This window comes from Ambystoma mexicanum, chromosome 3p (genome assembly GCF_040938575.1).
Source record: "Ambystoma mexicanum isolate Mex_15411 chromosome 3p, UKY_AmexF1_1, whole genome shotgun sequence".
Lineage (NCBI taxonomy): Eukaryota > Metazoa > Chordata > Amphibia > Caudata > Ambystomatidae > Ambystoma > Ambystoma mexicanum.
Window position 1 is genome coordinate 102,773,975 of NC_090925.1, and position 22,625 is coordinate 102,796,599.

General features: G+C 47.0%; 1 non-coding gene across 1 annotated transcript; it reads left to right on the forward strand.

Annotated features, from left to right (window-relative positions):
• Window positions 1–292: 292 nt before the first annotated feature.
• LOC138581580 (U6 spliceosomal RNA) lies at window positions 293–399 on the forward strand. Its single transcript, XR_011304642.1, has one exon. It is a non-coding gene; the product is annotated as a U6 spliceosomal RNA (small nuclear RNA).
• Window positions 400–22,625: the final 22,226 nt, after the last annotated feature.

Below are 22,625 nucleotides of genomic sequence, written 5' to 3' on the forward strand. Positions count from 1 at the left end.
CTGCAGCATGGCTTTTTCACCTGCTTTCCACCCTGGAGTGTGAAGACATCCTTCCGGCTTCCTTTGCGGTTCCTCGATCACATGCCTGCTTGCCTTCAGGTCCCAGCATGGAGAATGCTGCCTCTTCGAGCTACTGAGCACCACCCAGGAACTCACTTGCGGTACACAGCATCTACAATGAACTTCCTGCTCGTGCACTTAATTTCTCCTCTATCTCGTTAGCCTCCTCTGCTCCGCCACACTGGTACATATCTTTTGCATTTGTGAGCCTGTGCATAGGAACCAACGTCTTGTGCTTGCTTCGGCAGCACATATACTAAAATTGGAAGGATACAGAGAAGATTAGCATGGCCCGTGCGCAAGGATGAGACGCACATTCGTGAAGCGTTTCATATTTAAAAGAAAGAAAGAAAAGGCACCAACGTCTTCTTGTGCACTGCCACACTCAGTAGATTGGTTGCCATCTTTAAAAGTCCCACGCACAAGTGATTAGGGAAAACAACTAGACTGCATATTGAGCTTCAAACCTTTGTTACCTTGTACAAACAACTTCATCCTCTTCGTCTCAGTACTTGAGTGATTCTGGGAGTTGGAGTCCATGCCTGTCATTGGACATATGGCGTTAAATAGTTCTTCTCAGGGAATTTGCATAGAGGTACTTCAGAAGCCAAATGTGTTGTATTGGAGCTTTATGTGTTAAGGTCATACGTCTTTAGCTCACTGTCCCTTTTTAACTGCTATTTTACCTCTACAATTGTGGAGACACATACCTTTTGATTTAGTTACATCCACCTGTCCTGACTTTTGCCAGTGTAGCACAGCCTTCAGATGCACTCCACTGGGATTTCACTTATCGGAATGGGGAAACTGACACATCCTTCAGACTTTGTTTCTCTTTGTCTTTCAACTTTGTTACAATTTATGGCAACTGTATTTCATTACTGTACCGTGCAACAGGGTCCTTGCATTTTCAGGCCCTAGTCATCCACTGAGGATTTTCTGGTAACTGGAAAATGTGCCTAGGAGTAGACTGGTGGCAGCAGAAACTTTTTCATGTACTTTTATATCTTTTTATTGAGCCATAACACGCTTATCGCATTTGGCTCATGACTGTGGCTAGTGTCCATCATGGCCATGCTACAAGCTCTGTTGTCTTCTCCTTGGTCATTTTGTCCGCTTGCCTTCTCCCTGTTCTTTGTGACCCAGGGACACCTTATTTGGTCATGCAGTTGTCCGCGAAAGCTGTGTCTTTTGCGGTCTACTGCAGGTCACGTGTGTAGGTACCCAGGAAGTGGGCTGGGACTGTCTCGTCCCAATCCACACTACTGGTGCCAGGATGTTTTATGTGCATGACAGCATGAGAGCCACAGTGGTCCCTGATTGGACCACTGCTTGTGTGCATGAGTGGGGTAGATCGCCTCATTGGCCAGCTGTGTGCACAAACTCACTGGACTTGTGAATATGAGGAGGGGTCCAAACTGCATATCCGCAGATCAGCAACAGGTCTGAATTGACCTGTACAAGGACCAAGTATCCAGAAGAGCCGAGCAGACCTAAGGACTATCCAGAACCTCACAGAAGACGGTTGGCACCGTGAGACTTCTGACATTCAGTAATGCCCTAATTTGCGCTCAATCTCCTAAGACCTGTAAGGGTGCGTCAACCCCTTTGCGTAGTGGGACCAATCAGTCTCGATGCCTCCTGGTTTCCATGCAAAAGAGCTTTCTCTGAAGTGTCCCTGGGCCATCCAGTGGACTGTCCGTCTCAAACCTTGGCACCCATGCAGGAGCATTGTCCTATTGATCTTTGCCTCAAGCTTTGGAGGTATCCTAGCTTGCACCGCAAAGCAAAGCACCTTCTTGACAAATTTCACTGTCCCAGTTGCTTTGGACCACAAGAGAAAGGCATGCATCAGACCATGAGAGTTGGGTGCCCCTGCATCACTGTGCTACAGTGACGGTCGTTGCTGGTGACTTTCCTGCCTTTCTTCAAGATTCCTGAGATGAGCTGCATTGGTGCTTTCTTTGTCCTGCATTGGAGATGAGGGATACAGCTCCTACTGTACACCGGAACCAGATCTGCATCTGCAGCACCTGTGCACTTTGAAGTTGAACCAAGGGTGGGAACTCGTACTCCAGGCAACCCTCTCCATACCTGCCAAGTTTGGCCCCGGAGTGAGCTAAGGCTGGTGAGTAGTTAAACCACTTACCAGCAGCCCCTAGTTCATCCATTGCATTTTTACGCACAACTGACCCCTTGTTGTCCTCTCCTTGGCTTGGGGGGGCCTCCATTTCCTAAAGCCTTCCGAATGATTAGAATAGCTTGGTTCTCCACAGCAGATCCTCCCCCGACTCTCAGAACCTGTATTCTACACTTCAGAATCCTCTCTCTAACTTTACCACTTCCTTGAATGTTGTACTTTGAATCTTTACGCATGACCGAGTGCTTTTACGTGCACATCTAACATTGAGCACAAGGCTCCAATGATCATAGTGCTGGACTTTTAAAGATAGGCTTATCCATTTCTGAAGTTTGCCAATGTGATTGCTTGCCTACCCTTTCTCCTGAAGGTTTTGGCGGGATTTCCGCACTTTACCACATTGATCAAAAGTGATTGTATATATTTTACATAGTATGATGTTTGAAGGGTGATTTTACTGTGCTTTTCATTATTCACTTGTCTTTGTCAGTGGGCCTAATAAGTTGTGTATTTTTGAAATACTACTGTCTAAGGGTAATTCTTGGTTTCTAACTGTGTGTGCTCATCAAAGACCTCATATCACCCCCACTGATCATGTAACTTAGCCTTGACTGCTCTCCAAGCTACTGTAAATTTATCTGGCTATCTTCCCAGAAGTGTTCCCTGTTTCACTAACAAGGGTGGCCTCCTAAACATCCGTTCACCAGAGCAAAGTTTAGAAATCCATTCTAACATCCTCCTATGTGATCCTCCCTCATATAGCCACCCCCAAGGTCAGGATCAGGTAGTGGCTGTCGTCCCCTGGCCACATGGGAGAAGGGCACCACCGGGAGATCTGTGATGACTCCATTGGAATCATCACACTATACTCTGAATGCAGCTACATTCAACACAGTGCCAATATTCAAAGCACTGCTAGAGTTAAAACAGTGACTACACTCTAAATGCAGTTAGATTTTACACAGTGGCAATATTCAGAGCGCAGATAGATTTAAAACAGTGGCTACCCTCAAAATGCAGCTAGATTCACCAATGGCAGTCTTCAAGCACAGATAGATTTAAAACAGTGGCTATAGTCAGAATTCTGATACATTCAACACAGTGACAGCATTTAGAGCACAGCTTGAATTGAAAGGGTGGATATGCTCAGACTGCAGCTATATTCAGGGGGGGCAGTACAAATCAAACAGTGGCAATATTCAGGGTGCACCTAGATTCAAGGTAGTGACAAGATTTCAGAAACACAGCCTTGACGGTGTGCCCAAATTGCCATCTCTTACGTGATGGTTGGTTCAGGCAGGTATTGGTGTAATGGCTTGACTAAGGTGCCCAGAGTGAACAGGCAAACAGGTGGTTGAGGAGCCAAAGGAGGGTCATTTGCCTGAGCCCTTAGCCGGCTGCCTGGGCAAGGCTGCCCTGGGACTCCCGGCTAAGAGTACTTCCTGGATGCTGGGCCAATCAGGGAGGGTGTGGGCATGTGATGGAGGAGAAGTGGGCTGGGGGAGGAGCAGAAGGAGAATGGGAGAGGGAAGCCGCTTTGGAGGGTTGATGGTGCTGTGGTTGTGCAGGAGAGCAGGCTGGAAAATGTCCCAAATGCAGCCACAGGTTTTACCAGAGGAGTTGGAGGTCTGATCGCTACTCAGTTCACTTTGTAAAGGGAGGAAGTTCTCATATGTAGCATGGCAAGGTTCAAGTACTTCTTGGATGCTGCGCTAACCAGTGAGTGTTTGGGAATGTGTCGGGAGGTGAAGTGGCCTAGGGAGGAACAAAAGGAGAAGGGGAGAAGGAAGGCCCAACAGAGTGCTGATGTCACTGTGGCCGTGCAGGAGAGCTGGGCTGGAAAATGGCTCAAATGTTGTTGCATGTCTTATTGGAGTGGCCAGAGGTCCGCACTCTGCTCAGTTTCACTTCAAAGGGGAGAAGATCTCCATGCAGCGTGGCAAGGCTGCAGTACTTCCTGGATGCTGGGCCAATCAGGGAGGGGGTGGGCATGTGTGGGGATAAGAAGTGGTCTGAAGGCGAAATAGAAGGAGTTTGTGCTGGAATGGGGAGAAGCTCTCTGTGCAGTGTGGCAAGGCATGTGTGGGTAGGAGAAGTGGGCTGGGGAGGAACAGAAGGGAAGAGGGAGGGTCCAACTGAGCGCTGGTGGTGCTGTGGCCATGTAGGAGAGCCAACCTGGACAATGTCCCAAATGTGGTACCGGGTCTAACCGAAGGTGCAGGTGGTGGAAGTCAGAGACAGTTTTCCAATAGCCAATATTGTCCCACAAGTATGGCAGTCTGCGTAAAATACGAAAGGAGAGGACACTATGGGCCTCATTACACGGATGGCGGTAAGGATTTACCGGTACCGGTAAAATACCGGTACCGGTAAATCCTTACCACCTTACTACGAGGTCCCTTTGCGGGTTGGGGGATTTAACGCCTGCTTTTTGCAGGCGTTAAAATCCAACCCGCAAAGGGACCTTGGAGCTAATTACGGCACCGCAAAATTGCGGTGCCGTAATTAGCGCCTTCCCCATTCCCATAGAGCCCTATGGGGCAGAAATGGGAATGGGGAAGGGCAATGGTGGAAGGGGGATTTACCGCCCCTCCAACCTTGGAATGGGGCGGTAAATCCCCTTTCCACCAAGGCGGTGCCCGTATTTTACCGGCATGAGCCATGGCGCTAATAGCGCCATGGCTCACCGTGTATGGCTTTGCAGAGAAATGGCCACAGAGAGAGGGTTTGACAATATGGCAAGTGCAGAGAGAAGGGGTGAGGAAGTGGGGGGCAAGTGCTAGGTGTACCAAAGAGGGAAGTGCTAGGGAGTAAACAGCTGTTAAGTGACCTGGTGAGTGTGGTCAGCTGTCAATAAATAAGTAAGGGCAGACCTGTGGTGGCATAGGTCAGTGGTTGCCAAGGCAAGTGCTGGGAGCGCGCTGAGGCTGAAGGTGACTGGGTGTGGGAGGCCAGAACCCAGGAGGACACATAAGGGCCCTGGTCACCAATCTCAGCAACTGGGGAGTTTAGCAGAGGAGGGAGGAAGGGAAGTAGGAGGTGAACATGAAGGTCTTGATGAGCTTCCAGAATTTGAGGAGATCCGGCTCAAGATGAAGAGGAAGGGGGAGGCCGTTCCATAGGACGGAGCCTACTGAGCAAAGAGATAAACCACTAGCTTGCTGTTTAGCGAAGCGCTTGACACACAGAGAGTTGGTGCTGGAGGACATAAAGATCTGGAGGGAGAGTATTTAGCAAGAGCCAGTTGTAGATAGTGTGGCCCCTGGCCCCAGACAGCCTTATGGATGATGCAAAGGGATTTAAATTTGATCATCCTTGCAACAACCGGGAGCCAGTGGAGATATTTTAGGGCTGTAGAGATGCAGTTCCTGGGTTTGAGGCCAAGGATAAGTCTTACAGCCCTATTCTGAATTAGCTGAAGGAGTCGTAGAGAAGAAGAGGGTAGATTAAGGAACGTGATATTGCAGCAGTGTAGCCTAGAGAGAACCAGAACTCTAAAGACATTGATCTTCTGAGGAAAAGTGAGGAAAGGAAGAATTACTTTGAGGAGATGGATTTGAAAGTGGGCTTTCTTGGCAATGTCCTGAATGTGAGGGAGGAAGGAAAGAAGGGTGTCGAAGATGACTCCAAGGTTTCTGGCATCAGATGAAGGAGAAGGGGGAGACCCCATAGAAGATGGCCAGAGTGATATGATATGATAGGTTATTTATAACTCACTGAATACCCAGAGGTTTCTAAGCATGGACCCGGGGATCAAACCTTTGTTTCTCCATGTCATCTTGCTTCCAAGGCGATCACGTTGCACCTGAGCTATCCTCATGAGACACAGAAGAAGTGAATAGAAGAGGTAGCAGGAGTACAATAGGAAGGATCTCAGTCTTTCTGGCATTAAGGCAGAGATTATTGGAAGTACACCAGGATTAGATGGCAGATAGGCAATAGGGAATGATGGAGGAAGTAAGGAGAGGATCAGAGGAACATTTTTGTCGTGTGTCATCTGCATAACACTGGAAGTTGGGGGAGAAGGTAGAAATGAGGTGTGCAAGCGGAGCAAGATAGGTGTTAAAGAGCCAGGAGAAAGGTTGGAGCCCTGTTGGACATGGCAGGTGGAGGTAGAGGTGGGGGAGGAGAAATAGCCCAGAATACCCAGGGACGAATGGTCATTGAGGAAGGAGGGCAGCTGGTCCACAGCCTGATCCAAGATACCCAGGGTATCGTGGAGCCATTTTATGGGGATGGAGCGGTTGACTGTATCAACTGCTGAGGAGAGATCAAGTAGAATGAGATCAGCTGGAGAGTTGGAGTCAAGAGATGCAAGCAGTTCCTCATGGATGTTCAGAGGAGCAGTTTCTGTGCCCCGGGATGCTCAGAATCCAGATTGATGGTCGTGTAGGCAGACAGTACAGTGTGCTGGGTCAGTTGGGGGAAGACCAGCTTCTCCAAGAGTTTCCCAAGGCAGGGGGTGATAAATATGGGGCGGTAGTTGGCAGGACAAGACGGGTCTGCAGAATGTTTTTTCAGGAGGAGGGAAACAAGGGAGTGCTTGAGGGAGGAGGGGACAGATCCAGTAGCAAAAGAGTGGTTGCAGAAATCAGCAGGGGCAAGGGAGACAATATTGTCCATATGACATCTCTGGTGACTTCATCAGGTGTAATAGGAGAGAAGGCGGAGAGAAAGGCAGAGGGGGGATGGGAGGCCATAGGGAGAAGGGTGGTGGCTGAAGGGGAGAAGAAGAGGAATGCAAGGGGGCTCAGGATGTCCTGAGTTTTTGCCATGAAGTGTGTGGCCAGTGCATTGCAGAGGGCCTGGGAGGGACGAGGTGAGAAGACTGCTAAAGGGTTGGCTAGTTCCTTGCAGATTTTAAAGAGTTCAGATGTGTTGCTGGATTCACCAGAGACTCGAGCTATCATGTGGGCCCTTTTCTTGGTACAAAGGGAGAGTCAATATTGCCTTTGGAGCACCCGGGTAACACAGATCTGCACTTGCATTTCAGGGCTGCAAGTTCGGATTCATACAAGGTGTTACGCTTGAGGCATGTTTCATGCGGATCCTCGAGACTGGGGCAAGAATGTCAAGATTATTAGTGATGGCAACATGGAGGTTGCTGAGAGCAGAGTCAGATGTAGAGTCTGCAGTGGGGAGAGAGAGGGATTAAGGTACCTGCGAAGGCTGCAGCTGATACTCATTTCATCTGAAGGATGTTCGTGAATGAGGTTGGCAGAGCAGGGGAAGGTGCAGTCAGGGGGCAGAGAGGAACCAGGTGAGAGGTGAGAGGAGAGGAGCGAATGGTCTGACCAGGAGAATGGGGTGATCAGTGTGGATTAAGGCATCAAGAGTGTGTCCAGCCGAGTGTGTAGGACCCGAAGAGAGAATGGAGCGGGAGAGCAAGGTGCAGAGGGCACGGAAGAGAGTGGATGCCATGATTGAGGAACCACGGTGGATGTTGAAGTCACCCAGGAGAAGAGGTTTAGAGGTGGTTGTGAGGGGAGAGGAGGAGAAGTCAGCCCATCCAGAGAGGAACAGGGTAATAGAGCCAGGTGGCCTGTAGATAGTGGCAATGGTTAGAGTGGAGGTGGGAGAGATGACCAGCTTGCAAATCAAGCTCTCTAAGGAAGAGTAAGGCTGGGTGTGTATGAGGGAAGAAGGGAAACACTCAGGGAAGATCAGAGCAACCCCACCACCAGCATGGTTAGGCAGTGGCTTGGAGATGATCTTATAGTCATTAGGGAGAAGGGAGTCAAAAGGAGTGACGGAGCTGGCATTGAACCATGTCTCAGTAAGAGCAAGGATATCGAGGTGAAGTTCTACAAAGAGGAGGCAGATTTCGGCAGAGTGTTTGATGGCAGAATGAGCATTATGAGTGGCTAGATGCAAGAGGTCACCACCGTTGAAGGTTTTCCGAGGAGGAGCACAGGGGGGCAATACACCAGTTAAAGGAGGGGAAGAGAGAGTGGAAGAAGGAGTAGCATGTGTGAGAAGGAAGTGGAAGAGGGAGGGCATGCACCGGTCAAGGAGGAGGAGGTTGGATTGAGGACCCTGAACCAAGACAGCACCACTGTGATAGACATTAATGATACACCTGGATGATGTGAAGAGTACCACCATTAATGGAATAAGATGTGAGAGGAGAGAGAGTAGAAATGAGAGGAGGAGTTCAAATATCTGGAGAGGGGACAGAAAAGAGGAAATAAGTGAAGCTCTGTCTGGAGGTTGTGCTGACATAGATGTCTATGATAGGTAGGCCAAGGTTCGTGGTCAGGATGTCTTTTTTAAGTTTTTATCTTCCAGACTTCGTGAGAGAGGGAGGATAGGTGATAGTATAGCAGTTAGAAAAGATAGGGGAGATCTTGAGTGCCATAGGGGTGATGGGGGATAGGAGGAAGAAGGAGTAGCAGCTGCAGAGCGCAGCATGAGCACAAACTCACCAGGTGGCTAGTAGCCACAGGAAGAAAGAAACAGAGATGCACTGGGAACACTTTAGTACAGCTGATGAATCCAGAGATGTTAAAAAACACACCAGGATTCAAATGTGCACAGGAGACACACAATGCTCATATTTTCACTCATTTGTAAAATAATACAACCAAATCTATTCCACTAAGAGCACTGTTGAAGAAGGGACTCACTTCTTATGGTCAGGAAAATGTAATAAGCATTCCAGAACATCAAGATGAAAATCACTAATAAGTCCACATTAGGTTGTTTCGAATCAGGACAAGGAACAATGGTAACTGTAGATGCCAGTGACTTGGACTAGGAGCTACATTAGCATAATTGGGGCCAGCAGGACAACACACAGTGCCATTCTCCTAGAGACCACTTAAAGATTCAGAATCAATTATTCTGTGATAGAGCGAAGCGCTGGCAGTGCCATGGGTGATAACACATTTCACATTTTACTTGTGGGGCAATTAATTCACAGTCAGATCAGACCATAAACCACTAGTACAATGGTTGTTATTCAATAGGTGGAAACATGCTTCACCACACATTTCCAGGTGGGTACTGGGGCTGCCTGGTTATCATTTTATGGTGACATGATTACCAGGAAAAGAAATTACTCCCAGCGAACACACAGGAAGAAAAAGAGTAGGTTGATAAAGTAGGCCAAGCACGGAATTGCCATCAAATTCAGAAGAGGTTATGGTTGAGAGCAGTAGTAGCAGATGATTAAAGTGCATGAACCAATGAACAGTGGGTGGCTGACTAAAACATGTTAGGTAAGGACATGGATTTGTGATTTGAAGTAAAAGATGAATTGTGCATCATTGAAGGCAAATTTAGGAGGGGAGAAAAAGTAGTACCTCCGTCATGGTTGAGAGAATCTGTTATGGATTTGTCTCATGAGGAGCATCTTGGGCATATCATCAGAAGAAGAAACTGTATCAGGCATTTGGGTCACCTGGAATGGATGGAAGGTTAGAGTGTGTAAGGAGTGCATGAATGCTGACAAAAGCTATGCACTAGGGACAACCATGGGTCAAGGTGGCAGTAGATCTAATGGGACCTATACAAGGCGTTGGGTGGGATACCAGATGTATATTCGCTATGGTAGACTAACTCCCCAAGTGGGTGGAATGGAAGGATGTGGGAGAGGCTACCATGGAAGAGAAGATTACATTCTTGGAAGAAAAGCTAAACATAGTTATTAAAGGTGGGATTTAACTGCCATTGAGAGCAAGTATAAACTGGATGGAGGTGGTTAGGGACATTTTGTGGGGCTACTGTACTATATCACATTCTGTGACAGGTGTATTATCACCTGTTTCCTTGAAGAGAAGGACATCGGGCACCAGTCTATGTCCTGTGTGGGTTGGTATGGTGAGTGCAGACAGTGTGGATAGAAAAGAAGTATTGCAATTGGTGAGGTCTGCCCAAGAGCGATAAAGGAGGGGTTTGATCATGATCATAAGGTAGAGGGGATAAAATGGAGTGTAGGTGATCTGGTGATGGTACGTTATCCAAGATTAAATGCTAAATGTCAAGTGGAGACATTCTTAGGACCATAGACGTTTTCTGCATAAGAAGAAGTGCGCTCGTTTTAGAAGGGGAGAAGTATGGTCACAAGGTGACATAATGGATATTTTGCAGGAAGGATGAAGAAAATAAAGAAAAGGAAAGTGAGAATTTCCAGAGGAGAAGGATGGATGAGGAAATTAAAGAGCAGGTCAATGATAGAGGAAATGTCCAGAGAAGAAGTGACAAGGGAATGAATATGAAGGCCAGGCACCGTAATGAAATATTAATATAATGAGTGGGTAATAAACTCAGTTGTTGTCAAAAGTAAAATAATATTTTGTATACTTGCTGCAGCGTAAGAACAGTAAATAGTGGTTATGCCTTTTTCCACTAGAATGCATGTGCACAGACATGTGAATGTACTACAAGCTCTTAGTTAATCACCAATAATCATATTTATGCATGAGGGTATGTATTCTTAAAATGTTCAGAGATGTCCAAACTCATGTTCAAGAGTATTTTTATTGTATACTCACCACTTTCAAAAATAACAAATAATCATTTTAGTCAATGTTCTGTAATATTACGTAAGGAGTTTGTGAACATGGTCAAACATAACCTTGATGAAATGTTTGGTAACAGCACTTTACATAAAGGCAAAGCAAAATCCAAGCTTAACAGTGTTGGTAGTAAACGGTCCACCTTAGGAGCAGTGCATCCATCATTTCGTCAAGGTACTGTGGCATTGCATTATGAGAAATGTAAATGTATCCAACCGTTTTATGTGAAAGTGAATCAAAACCTTAGATCACAGCACTAGGTATCACATAGGATAAACATAACCTATTTACGAAAAATAAATACTTTTCAATGTTAGGTTAAATATGTTGAGAAACGGCCCTCAGGTATTATATCTACAAACTTGGTCCTCAAATTTAAGCCTACCCAACACATGTTTCGACCCATCAATCTTTTTCAAGGCAAAATCAGACTCAATATAGATACCATTCAACTGTTGCACAATGTGTGTTACAATGATATTTTTATATCATTGTGTAATCTCAATTATGAGGTTTAGACAGCTCTAGTATTCTTTGTACTCTTGTACAACACATACAACATGCTGAAAATGCTGAATACGGCCCTTATAAGGGATCACAGTTATTAATAGAGGTAATTCCATATTGAAATAATTCACAAGCTGAAAATTGATGTAGGGTGAACACCCCAGGTGTCTGATGGACTCAGCACCCATTCAATTGTATTGTAGTCATCATTTATATTGCTCAATTTTCCAATTTGTATGGCCTCAATGCACTTTGTGGTTGGAACGACCTCAGGGGCCGAAGTCCGGGTATGCAAAAATGTTCTAAGAGCAGACTTTAAGATGTGTGTGTGTGCATTCTGCTGGGATAAGAATTTAGGAGGGCTGGCTAGGCTCCAGCAAGCACCCCAAGAGGTCAGGTATGTGGGCGGGTGTTGTCGGTGGTCAAGACAGAGTGCTAGTGCAGGAGACTTGATGTGTGCCCAGCTAGACCAAATTTGTAGTAGGTAATCGCTGTATACTAATTGCAGAGGTGTTGAAGCACGTCAGGGGTTTCAGTGCAATCGGCTATGTGAGCAGGTAGATCAAATTTGAAATAGCCAAAGCTGCATTCTAGAGTACATGGATGGGGAGCTGTGCCTGCAGCATGTGTCCGCCGATGTGGTACATTTATGAATACCTTAAAATCAGAGTTTATCTTCGGTGTTGCTTTGTCATGTTTTTCTGTACCCTAAGTCTCCCAAGGTGATAAGTTGGTTGTTCAAGCCAATCTTCAAGTGGGAGTAGCATGCTACCATTGGGAAGGACCTGGCTGGTGGGATTCTTTGAGTGCCATCTAAGTGCATACCGTGTCCTATACCCCGAGTTAAACTGGTGCACTTCCTCTCCACCTCCTGTGAAACTATGAATCGAGTGTTTTGAGTTCCTGGGCAAGCCCCTTGATAATTAGATCAGGTGGTCCAACTAAGTGCGTAACATGTCATGTCCCCAGATCCAACTATGTAACGCTCACCTGACTCCCACGGAGGCGCTGGCCTGGTTTGCGCTGCTGTGACCTCTTCTAAGGTGATGCGCAGGGCTCGGAAGATGGACTGGACCGGGCTCCCAAATCTGGCTTGTCTGGCTCGCAGAAGTATCCTTCTGTAGGCGAAAATAGGGGAATAACTGTCTGCGGGGTAATGCAATCAGCCTCCCACTTTCCCCTCTCACCCTCCTCGAAACCCTTCTGGTTTTCCTCGTAGCGTCTCACCTTAGGGTCTGGAAGGACAAGCTCTCCATCCTGCTTCTGATGAAGGGGCGCGTTGGTATCCAGTTACTTCACTGGATTTTCGGATTGGTGAGAACCAAACTTGCTTGGCTTCCAGGTAAGTTTTTTGATAAGAGGTTCCCCTTGTGTCCATGCATTAATGTACTAATGCTAGTGTATTTTTCCCCATAGGGGCCCGGGTACGGAATGCCGGGGAACAGGCACCGACCCGAGATGAGAGGTGAAATGCTTGTAGAAATCAGGTAAGTCTTTAATGAACATTTTTTGGTAATGTCTTTTCCTTCGCTCATTAACGCTGATGTCTCTTTTTCCCCTTAGGGGCCGGGGTCCGGAAATGCCAGGATGCGGCGCGGACCCGAAATGAAGAGGGAATGAATCAACAGGTAAGTCTTAACATGGAGATTTAGCTTTCCTTATTCCCTTCTCTCTCTCACCTTTTGTTCTGGTCTTTTTCTCCCTAGGCGCTGGGGCGTGACTGCGAATCCGGATGATCGCTGCTGAACATGGAGGCGCCCTGTAAAGGTGAGTGGAATGCGGCGCTGCAGCGATCGACGCGATGAGCTTTTAAATAAAAGTCTTCCTTTTCAGGATTGTCGGCGAGATGTCTCCGGGATGCGGATTTAGCAGGTAAGGACTTTTCCTTCTTCTGTTCTCTTCTTCTCTTCCTTTGCAGGTGATCCAGGATTCTGGCAGGCGTGGCAGAAGTCAGGATGCAGGAGCAGACACGGTGAGCGTCCAGCTGCTAGATGCAGAACAACGTGAAGCACGTGTGGCTGTTCGGGTGGGGTTTAAATAGCCTTGGAAGAAGTTCCAGGTATGTATCCTTCCTCCAATCAGGTATGTATCCTTCCCCGACCACGCCAGGATGGTAAATTAGTCCCACAGGTAAAGTAGTTCCTTTCAGGCCTCAAGGAGGCCGGGATCCTGCAGCATGGTCTGCATCAGGTAAGTGCACCCAAGCACTTCCATAATGAGCCTGGCGCCTATGGCGCCAGGACTGATGTCTTTAATGAGCCTGGCGCCATAGGCGCCAGGACACTGTCCAAAGGGCCCCTATTCGGGGTTGCTGGGTCCTTCCTTGGGGACTGGATGTCCGCTTTCGGGGACGCAGGGCTTGAACCGGCTCCCCAGGAGCGGGCATCATGACAGCTAGGTGCGCTACAGTTGCTACCTCTAGTGGTCCTTCTAACCGAGCATTCTGTCCAGACACTGTTCAGTGGCAATGTTCAAGGTAAGCCCAGATTTGATAGTGTTGTTTGGAAGGGAAACCACTCATAACACACATCCTTCTATTCAACCACAACATGACATACTGTACCACAGAACAACACGGCACACACCAACATTGCAACCAAACACATGCATGTCAGCTCAACCAAGTAAGAGAAAATGTCGCCCAAACTGACAAAACTAACACACAGGCAGTTGTGCCACACCAGCATAGCAACGAACAAAACCATCCAAAACATCACACAACACCTTCCACACTCTACTGCCACCTGCGGGTCTCAACCCTGGCACGTTGGAGCACTACCTTCCCCTCCTTGGGCCCTCATGCTACTCCCAGAACCACAATAGACAACCAAGACACCTTCCATCCACCACTTCCAGTGGTGGACCTCAGGGCTGCCACCCCCGAGCACTGACTGTCCCTTTAAGGGCTGGCACACAGTACTGCTAAACCTCTACAACAACTAAACTAACCCTCATCACAGAACATTCCAAACTAGATAACACACATATGGGTACTAACTGAACCACAACCACAAAAAAACAACTTTCTCACGGCACTCACCACTGTGGCAATAAACCTGCACAGCAAATTGCAACTTGGTCAACCAACGCCCAACACAACTGAATCCTCTGAGTCTCCTACGTCAAACTCAATTGAGAAGAAATCCCACAACCATACCAACTGAACTTTCAGCTGAAAAATGGTGGGAGTTGCCACAACCTCCAGGATCATCTAAATGGAGATCCAAGATGATTCTGAAAACTTATCCTAAGTGGGCTCACACTAACATAACAATGTCCTCCTGCAGTCCTATACACTAAATCCTGTGGTACTAGTAGAGGTCTGAAACAAGGATGCACCCTAGCCCAGATTTTATACATATATGTATACTGCTGACCTTGACCAAGTGCTAAGTAACACAAAACATTTCCAACCGAAAATGAATGGGGTCTCAGTGCTGTGGTTTGCATATGCAGACAATATCATCTTTTTTGATCAGACACCCATACGGCTCCAGCGTTCATTGAATGCATTGGTTGAGTATGCAGCTTGTAACTATATGATTATTAATAAAAACAAAAACAAAAACAAAAACGATGTGAGATTGGGCAAAAGCAGGCTCCCGAAATGGAAATGAGATAAATAGCCCCTTGAACATGTGAATAAATACACTTACCTGCGTTTTCCCATTAGAACACACCCTCCTCTATCCTTTTATGAGGAGCTAATAATGAATAAGATATGGAAAATATGGCTGGTGGTAAGACATTAAGCAATTCACAGTGGTGGCCATAATGTGCAAGGATTATTTGAAGTGTATCCCACAGCCATTATCCCAGATATATCATATGCATTGGTGGTGATGCCATTAGCACAAGTGAAGTGGTTGGACCGACTGGAAGGGAGAATTTAGCGCACAGTTATTAATATTCTTTAATCCGTGCCGGTTGAGGCATTGAGTTTAGAAGATGGGCAGATGGCCATAATGACGCAGTGGCAAGTCCAAAGTGTCCTTCTATTTGCTAAATTTAGGCAGACCAACCAAAGTTCAAATTGGCTACTCGTGGGTGTAAACATGGAGAATGGGGACAAACATGGGTTTTTATTAGATCTTAATCACTGTGCTATGACACATCTGGAATTAGAGAAAGACACCTCTGATATTAACCCAAATTATAAAGTGATAATAAAAAAGAAATCCGGATTATGGTATATGGCCATAATTGTAGATTTATTGCATGTTAAGAAAAGATATAGAGAATTTTCGTACCAAAGTTTACTTCAATGGAGTTCATGGCCACATGGATGCAAAATCAAGAATCAGATTGCCATCACCGACTTTGTCACTCAGAGGTTGAGACCAGACGACACATATTGACGGATTGTATAATTTTTAAAAACACAGTATAATAAGGGCTATGTAAATGATATCACACAGATAGAAGACATTAGACATGGTCATTTTTGGGCTACCTTATTGGGTGCTGAATGTAACCACTCAACTCCTCCTTCTTGGAGACTTCAACATTCACCTGGATGCCTCCTGTCCCCCCTCTGAACTCTTTCGTGACCTCTGCGACTCTCTCTCACTCACCATTCTCCCCTCTGGCCCGACTCATTCTGCAGGGCACACTCTTGATGTTCTGATCTCTTCAGACCTTCCCCTCTCTGTCCCTCTCTCCACTCCTCTCTCTTAGAGTGACCAGTTTCTCCTATCCTCCAACCTCACCCTCCCTACCCCGCAGGCCAAGCCACCTCCTTCACAGCCACCCACCTTCTCGGTCACCTGACCCACGAAGCGTGTGTCAGTTGAGGCTTTCGCCGTCACCTTCTCAACCCCTCCTTCCCCCCTGGCTGACTCCCACTCTGACACAACCCTCTCTGCGCTCTACGCTTCTATATCTGATACTCTCGATATCCTTGCACCTGTCATGAGAATCCGCCTGAAGCCCAAAGCCAAGTGTAACTCCTGGTATGACCCAGGCCCCGTCACCCTTAAACGCAAGTGTAGGGTTGCCGAGAGGAAATGGCGTGCTTCAAGTTCATCCTCTGACAAATGGGCATCCTGCGTGCTACAAATGCAATACCGGCTCTCCGTCCTCACCAAGAAGAGAGCCTATATCCAAGCCCGCATCTATTCGGCATCTAACAACTCGGCTGAACTCTTTAAAATCTGCAAGGAACTGGCCAATCCTGCTGCAGTCTCTACCTCTCCTGTCCCTTCCCAGGCCATCTGCAAGGCACTGGCTTCTCACTTCATTTCAAAAACTCAGGACATCCTGTCGTCTCTCTCCCTCTCTCATCCCACTATTCCCTGCTCTTCCTCTGGCCTTTCTGCTCCCATTCCTCCTCCCTCATTCTCTGCCTTTCCCCTTTTCTCTCCAGACGAGGTTTCTAGACAAGTCTGATCTATGTTAGTCTTGTCGAAACAGGTTCACCCCTGTTCCTCCAAAACTATCAAGGATCATATCGAATCCCTGGTGCCTGCCCTGGCAGATTTCTGCAATCACTCCTTCGCCACTGGAGTCTTCCCATCCCCCATGAAGCACTCCCTTGTGCACCCTCTTCTTAAAAACCGTCTGCCGACCCCTCCTGCCTGGCTACCTATCGCCCAATCTCCACCACTCCCTTCCTGGGCAAGCTCCTGGAGAAACTGGCCATCTCACAGCTCAATCTCCACACTGAATCTGTTGGTTGTCTTCATGACCATCAGTCTGGCTTTAGAGCTGCCAGAAGCACGGAAACTACTCTCCTGAACATCCGTGCAGACCTGCTCACCAACCTCGACTCTAACACCCCTTGTGTTCTTATCTTGCTTGATCTCTCTTCTGCCTTTGACATGGTCAACCATGCCATCCTGCTCAACCGTCTCCATGATAACCTGGGTATCACTGGTCAGGCTCTGGCGTTGCAGACTTCTTTCCTCCCCGACCGACCCTCCCAGGTCCAACTTGGGTCCTTCCTCTCCAACAACTTTTTTTTCTACCTGTGGTGTCCCCAGGGATCTAACCTCTCTCCCTGGCTGTTCAACCAATATTTGGCACTCCTTGCCCACCGCATCGCCACTCTCTGTCCCAACTTTCAGTGCTATGCGGATGATACCCAGCTCATTTTCAGGCTATCCTCAGCCTTCTCCTCGCCTTCCCTCATCTCTGACTCTCTGTCTGCCATTCAAGAATGGTGTGCCTCCAACAACCTCTGTCTTAATGCCAGTAAGACTGAGATTCTACTCATCGGCACACCCACTCCCTCCTTCCCTGCAGTTCTCTGGCCGGCCTCTCATGGCCCTCCTCCCACTCCCACCTCCAAGGCTAAAAACCTTGGGGTCATCTTCGACTCTGCACTCTCCTCCTCCCCTCACATCTCTGACGTCTCCAAGAAGTCACACTACCAGCTGCACCTCCTTAGAGGTATTCTTCCTTTCCTCTCCTTCCCCCAGAAGCTCACTGTCTGCAGAGCCATGGTCCCCTCCAAGCTGGACTACTGTAACAGCCTCTATCTAAATCTGCCTGCCTCTACTCTCCGCCCTCTGCAACTTATCCAGAACAGGACTGCAAGACTTGTCCTTGGCCTCAAGCCCAGGGATCGTATCTCTCCAGGACTGAAATCTCTGCACTGGCTCTCAGTGGCTGCGAGGATTAAGTTCAAAACCCTCTGCATTGTACACAAGGCCTTCTAGAGTCTGGGACCGAAATACCTTCAACTCTCTCTATCTAAATATCTCCCTTCTCGAGCTCTTCGCTCATCTGCCTCCAACTCCCTTAGGGTCAGTCGCTTCTCCAGGCAACGAGTTGGTGGCAGATTACTCGCTTCAGCAGGGGCCTCTCTCTGGAACATCCTTCCTGCCTCCCTGAAACTTGAGGAGAACCCTCTCCGGTTCCGGAAATACCTCAAAACCTTCCTCTTTGCTTCTGCTTACTCTCCTCCTCTCCCTTGCTGAATTCCTGACCGTAATTGCACTGGCTACCTGTGCCACTCTTTTGATCTCTGGCCCAGGCCCCATCAATTACCCACCTGCACGGCCTCCCTGGTAACCCCTGCACTTGGGACCGTTTCCTGTATCCCTTCCGTCCCCCCCTACTAGCACTTACGTCTGCACTTCCGTGCACTTGCCACTAGCTGGCTGTTATGTGTCATATTTATTCCACTTCCCATGCACTGCACTTTTCCCCTCTCCCTTTCCCCTGCGCACTTTTCCTTTCCCCCCTTCCCATGCACTTGCGCGATCTGAATGACACCTGGCATAGTAGGATCGTTGTTTTGTCCTCCATTTGTCCCCTCCCCCCTTGCCTCGTCGCGCCTTGAAACACTTGTGTATCGGCAAGTTATAAATGCCATATCATATCATATCATATCATATCATATGGAAAGAAGAGTTGTTATATCATATTAGTTAAGTCTTTTTTACAAAGGAAAGGTACAGGTGTACCCTTTTATTATTTGAATGTATGTGTGGTTTTATATTATGTGTATTTTGTATTTTGATGTGCTGAAAGTTTGTAATTAAGTAATACACAATAAATATTAATTTAAAAAAAAGCTTCCTCTATCACTTTTCACTTCCAGACAGGAAGATACGAGGCCCCAATCTTCATCTGTAACTCTAACTAAAGAGAATGCTTCCCTTCAGTAACAGCAGTCGCCACTGGATCTTTAGTTTCCCGCACCAGGAGCCATTCTCAATCAGCAAACTACTAATGCAGTCTTTTCCAACTGAACACTACACCATAGACTCACTGGCACCATGTATGTGGAGTGGAACCAGACAGTCACACCAACATCCTGAGCCACAAACCCACACACAAAGGCAACAGCTTTCCTGGGCAGGTGCATGACCTTATAGTGAGTGGATCTCCTGACCTGGCAAGGCAGGAAGAAGGATAACCAGCAATATTGTCAAAGGACAAGCAGAAATCTCATGGTGTGGCTATTTCAGGGCACTAGCCACATTTAATAGCCATACGTGGTAAACACGAATGTGCACACTAGAAATAACACAAACATGGACAAAATATAATTGCTGCATAACCAACTTGTCTTTAGAAAAACAAAAGAGGTCACCTGCCAAGGAATTACAAAAGGGCAAAGATCATATTCAAATCAAGCTTGGTCCCACCCCAAAAGGGGCAGCCCATCCCACACTGCTAGGTTACATCCCTTCTGCACAAGCCCACAAGCATCCCCAGACATGTTTCAGCTTCCTTGGGTGTCATCAGTGAGGTGCAGCTTGGGCCTCTGGACCTGGCAGGCACGGGACATACGTCTGGGCATACCCGTCCCACTCAAGGGGACTACAGCAAAACATAATTGGTATAGGTTGTCAGTAAAGGTCCTTATAAGGCTGTAGTGGCATGTGCACGGCATTGCCCATGGCCTTTGTTGGTTCTTCTGAGTCTAACCATGTCATAACAAGGGTGGCCCCATCGCACATCAACGGAGTACTGTAGTTAAAAATGAGGGTGTACTGTTTGCCGATTACCGATTTGGTATTTTATGAAATGTAAGCTTATGTACTTGTTTTACACCCGTAAGTCTCTTCAGGTGACATTGGAGTTAAAATGCATGTGTGTTATTTCATGTGATGTCATCGGGGTCAAAGGTCATCTGACATACTTCCTGTGATGTCATTTGGTGTATGATGTCACTTCGTCCACCCCTTGCATTTTGGTTAATTGATGTCCCTGCCTGTATTTATGCTGTTTTTTAATGAAAAAGTGTTCAGTTTGTACCTGAAACTGATAAGAGATGGGGCAGAACACTGTTCAGGAGCAAGCGGGTTTCTGGTCATTGGAGCACCAGATGGCCAAGTATTTAAGTATGTGGGTATTTGATGGCAAAGGATTATCAAGCTAAAGTCAATACCATGCTTTTTCAGTAACCGAAAACTTTGTCTTTGGTAGGGCTTGTTTTCCAGTTACAGTAAGTATTACACTAGAGTGAAGGTGTGGACAACTTTTCGGATAATGACAACTTGTAATTACTTATGTTTTGCACCTGTGGTTCACTGTAAAGTTTAACCTTGGCAAATATTCCTTGGCAAAGTAATTCCGACCTGGGGACGGTGCAAAGTTATTGATCCCTTAATGACAAAGATTTTTTAATTGCATTTGTTCTGCGGCTGCTTGTTAAAGTCTAGCTATGTCCAGCTTTGAGACCATATCCCCAGAGACTCAGAGCAGATATAGCACTGCTTCTGGTAGAAAGCATCCATGCAGGTATAAGGAAGACTAGGAAGAAGGCTTCCCACCTTCTATTGTGGGTATGGGTGCTTCTCGAAATGCTATTTGAAGTGCTGGATACCTGGTGCACTTTGGATTCTGAAAGTATGGCAGATCCGCCTGCACCGGCAGACATATTTGACTGTTGTCTTTTGAACGGTGAGTAGACCTTATCTTAGAACCTGCAATTTCCCTATGACAATATGTGGCAATATTAGAGATGGGCAAGGCAATGAAGGCCTGGGCATGGGTGAAGCCAAATATCTGGCTTGGTTTAAGGTTGTAATGTTTGGTCTAGGATTTCCATGATCCTTTAACTTCACTTATGCTTGCCAGGGCTGATGGGAGTTGTAGTCAAAATCTTTTGTGATACATTGGGGTAAGCCTCCGTCCTAGACCCCTTCTTGCCGTCTGCTTTGTCAGACAATAATAAACCTTTCTGGTAAACTTTCTGTGCAGGCTTTGCCAGTTTTATATGCAGTTTACCTGCCTTTACAAGAAAGTTACATTTCATGTTAGCTCAATGTTTAACAGGCTCTTGCTCAGCCCCTGTTTTTATTTGCAGAGCCGCCATGTTTGTGTGTAATTGAGAGACTGGGCTAAGAAAGTGCTGGCATCATATTACCCATCAATGATGGAAGACAGCGCCACACAATGTGCCTTTCATTACAATGTGCACAGAATATTCACTTATGGGGGTCCCATAACGCACCATAGAGAAGATGGAACAGCTGCAGAGATGAATCAGAGGCACAGCTGGAATCGCTGTGTGATGTACAATAAAGCACCATAGAGAAGATGGAACAGCTGCAGAGATGAATCAGAGGCACAGCTGGGATCACTGTGTGATGTACCATAAAGCACCATACAGAAGAAGAAACAACTGCAGAGATGAATCAGAGGCACAGCTGGGATCACTGTGAGATTTACCATATGGAACAGCTGCAGGGATGAATTAGAGACACAGCAGGGAACACTGTGTGATGTATTATAAAGCACTATAGAGGAGATGGAACAACAGCAGAGAAGAATCAGAGGCACAGCTGGGATCACTGTGTGATGTACCATAAAGCACGATAGAGGAAATGGAACAGCTGCAGAGAAGAATCAGTGGCACAGTTGGGATCACTGTGTGATGTACCATAAAGCACCATACAGAAGAAGAAACAGCTGCAGAGATGAATCAGAGGCACAGCTGGGATCACTGTGAGATTTACCATATGGAACAGCTGCAGGGATGAATTAGAGGCACAGCAGGGAACACTGTGTGATGTATTATAAAGCACTATAGAGGAGATGGAACAACAGCAGAGAAGAATCAGAGGCACAGCTGGGATCACTGTGTGATGTACCATAAAGCACGATAGAGGAAATGGAACAGCTGCAGAGAAGAATCAGTGGCACAGTTGGGATCACTGTGTGATGTACCATAAAGCACCATACAGAAGAAGAAACAGCTGCAGAGATGAATCAGAGGCACAGCTGGGATCACTGTGAGATTTACGATATGGAACAGCTGCAAGGATGAATCAGAGGCACAGCAGGGAACACTGTGTGATGTATTATAAAGCACTATAGAGGAGATGGAACAACAGCAGAGAAGAATCAGAGGCACAGCTGGGATCACTGTGTGATGTACCATAAAGCACGATAGAGGAAATGGAACAGCTGCAGAGAAGAATCAGTGGCACAGTTGGGATCACCGTGTGATGTACCATAAAGCACCATACAGAAGAAGAAACAGCTGCAGAGATGAATCAGAGGCACAGCTGGGATCACTGTGCGATGTACCATAAAGCACTATAGAGAAGATGGAACAGCTGCAGAGATGAATCAGAGGCACAGCTGGGATCACTGTGAGATTTACCATATGAACGGTTGCAGATAGGAATCAGAGGCACAGCTGGGAACTGTAACGCTCACCTGGTTCCCTCGGAGGCGCTGGTCTTGACTGGGCGGCGAAAACGTCTTCAACGTTAGGCGTAGGATTCGTTTGGCTCCCGGATTTGACCCCTTCCTCACCGAAAGCTTGACCTGCAGAGTGAGGTGTCTGCAAGTGGAAAATCAAGGTATTAGTGGCTGGAAGGTTGGGAGTAGTTCTTAGCCCCTCTCTCCCTCTCTTCCCGTGGTACTCGGGTGATTGTTGTGCTCACCTTAAGTAAGTGAATGCTGAGCTCTCCATCCTGCGTCTTGTGCAGGGG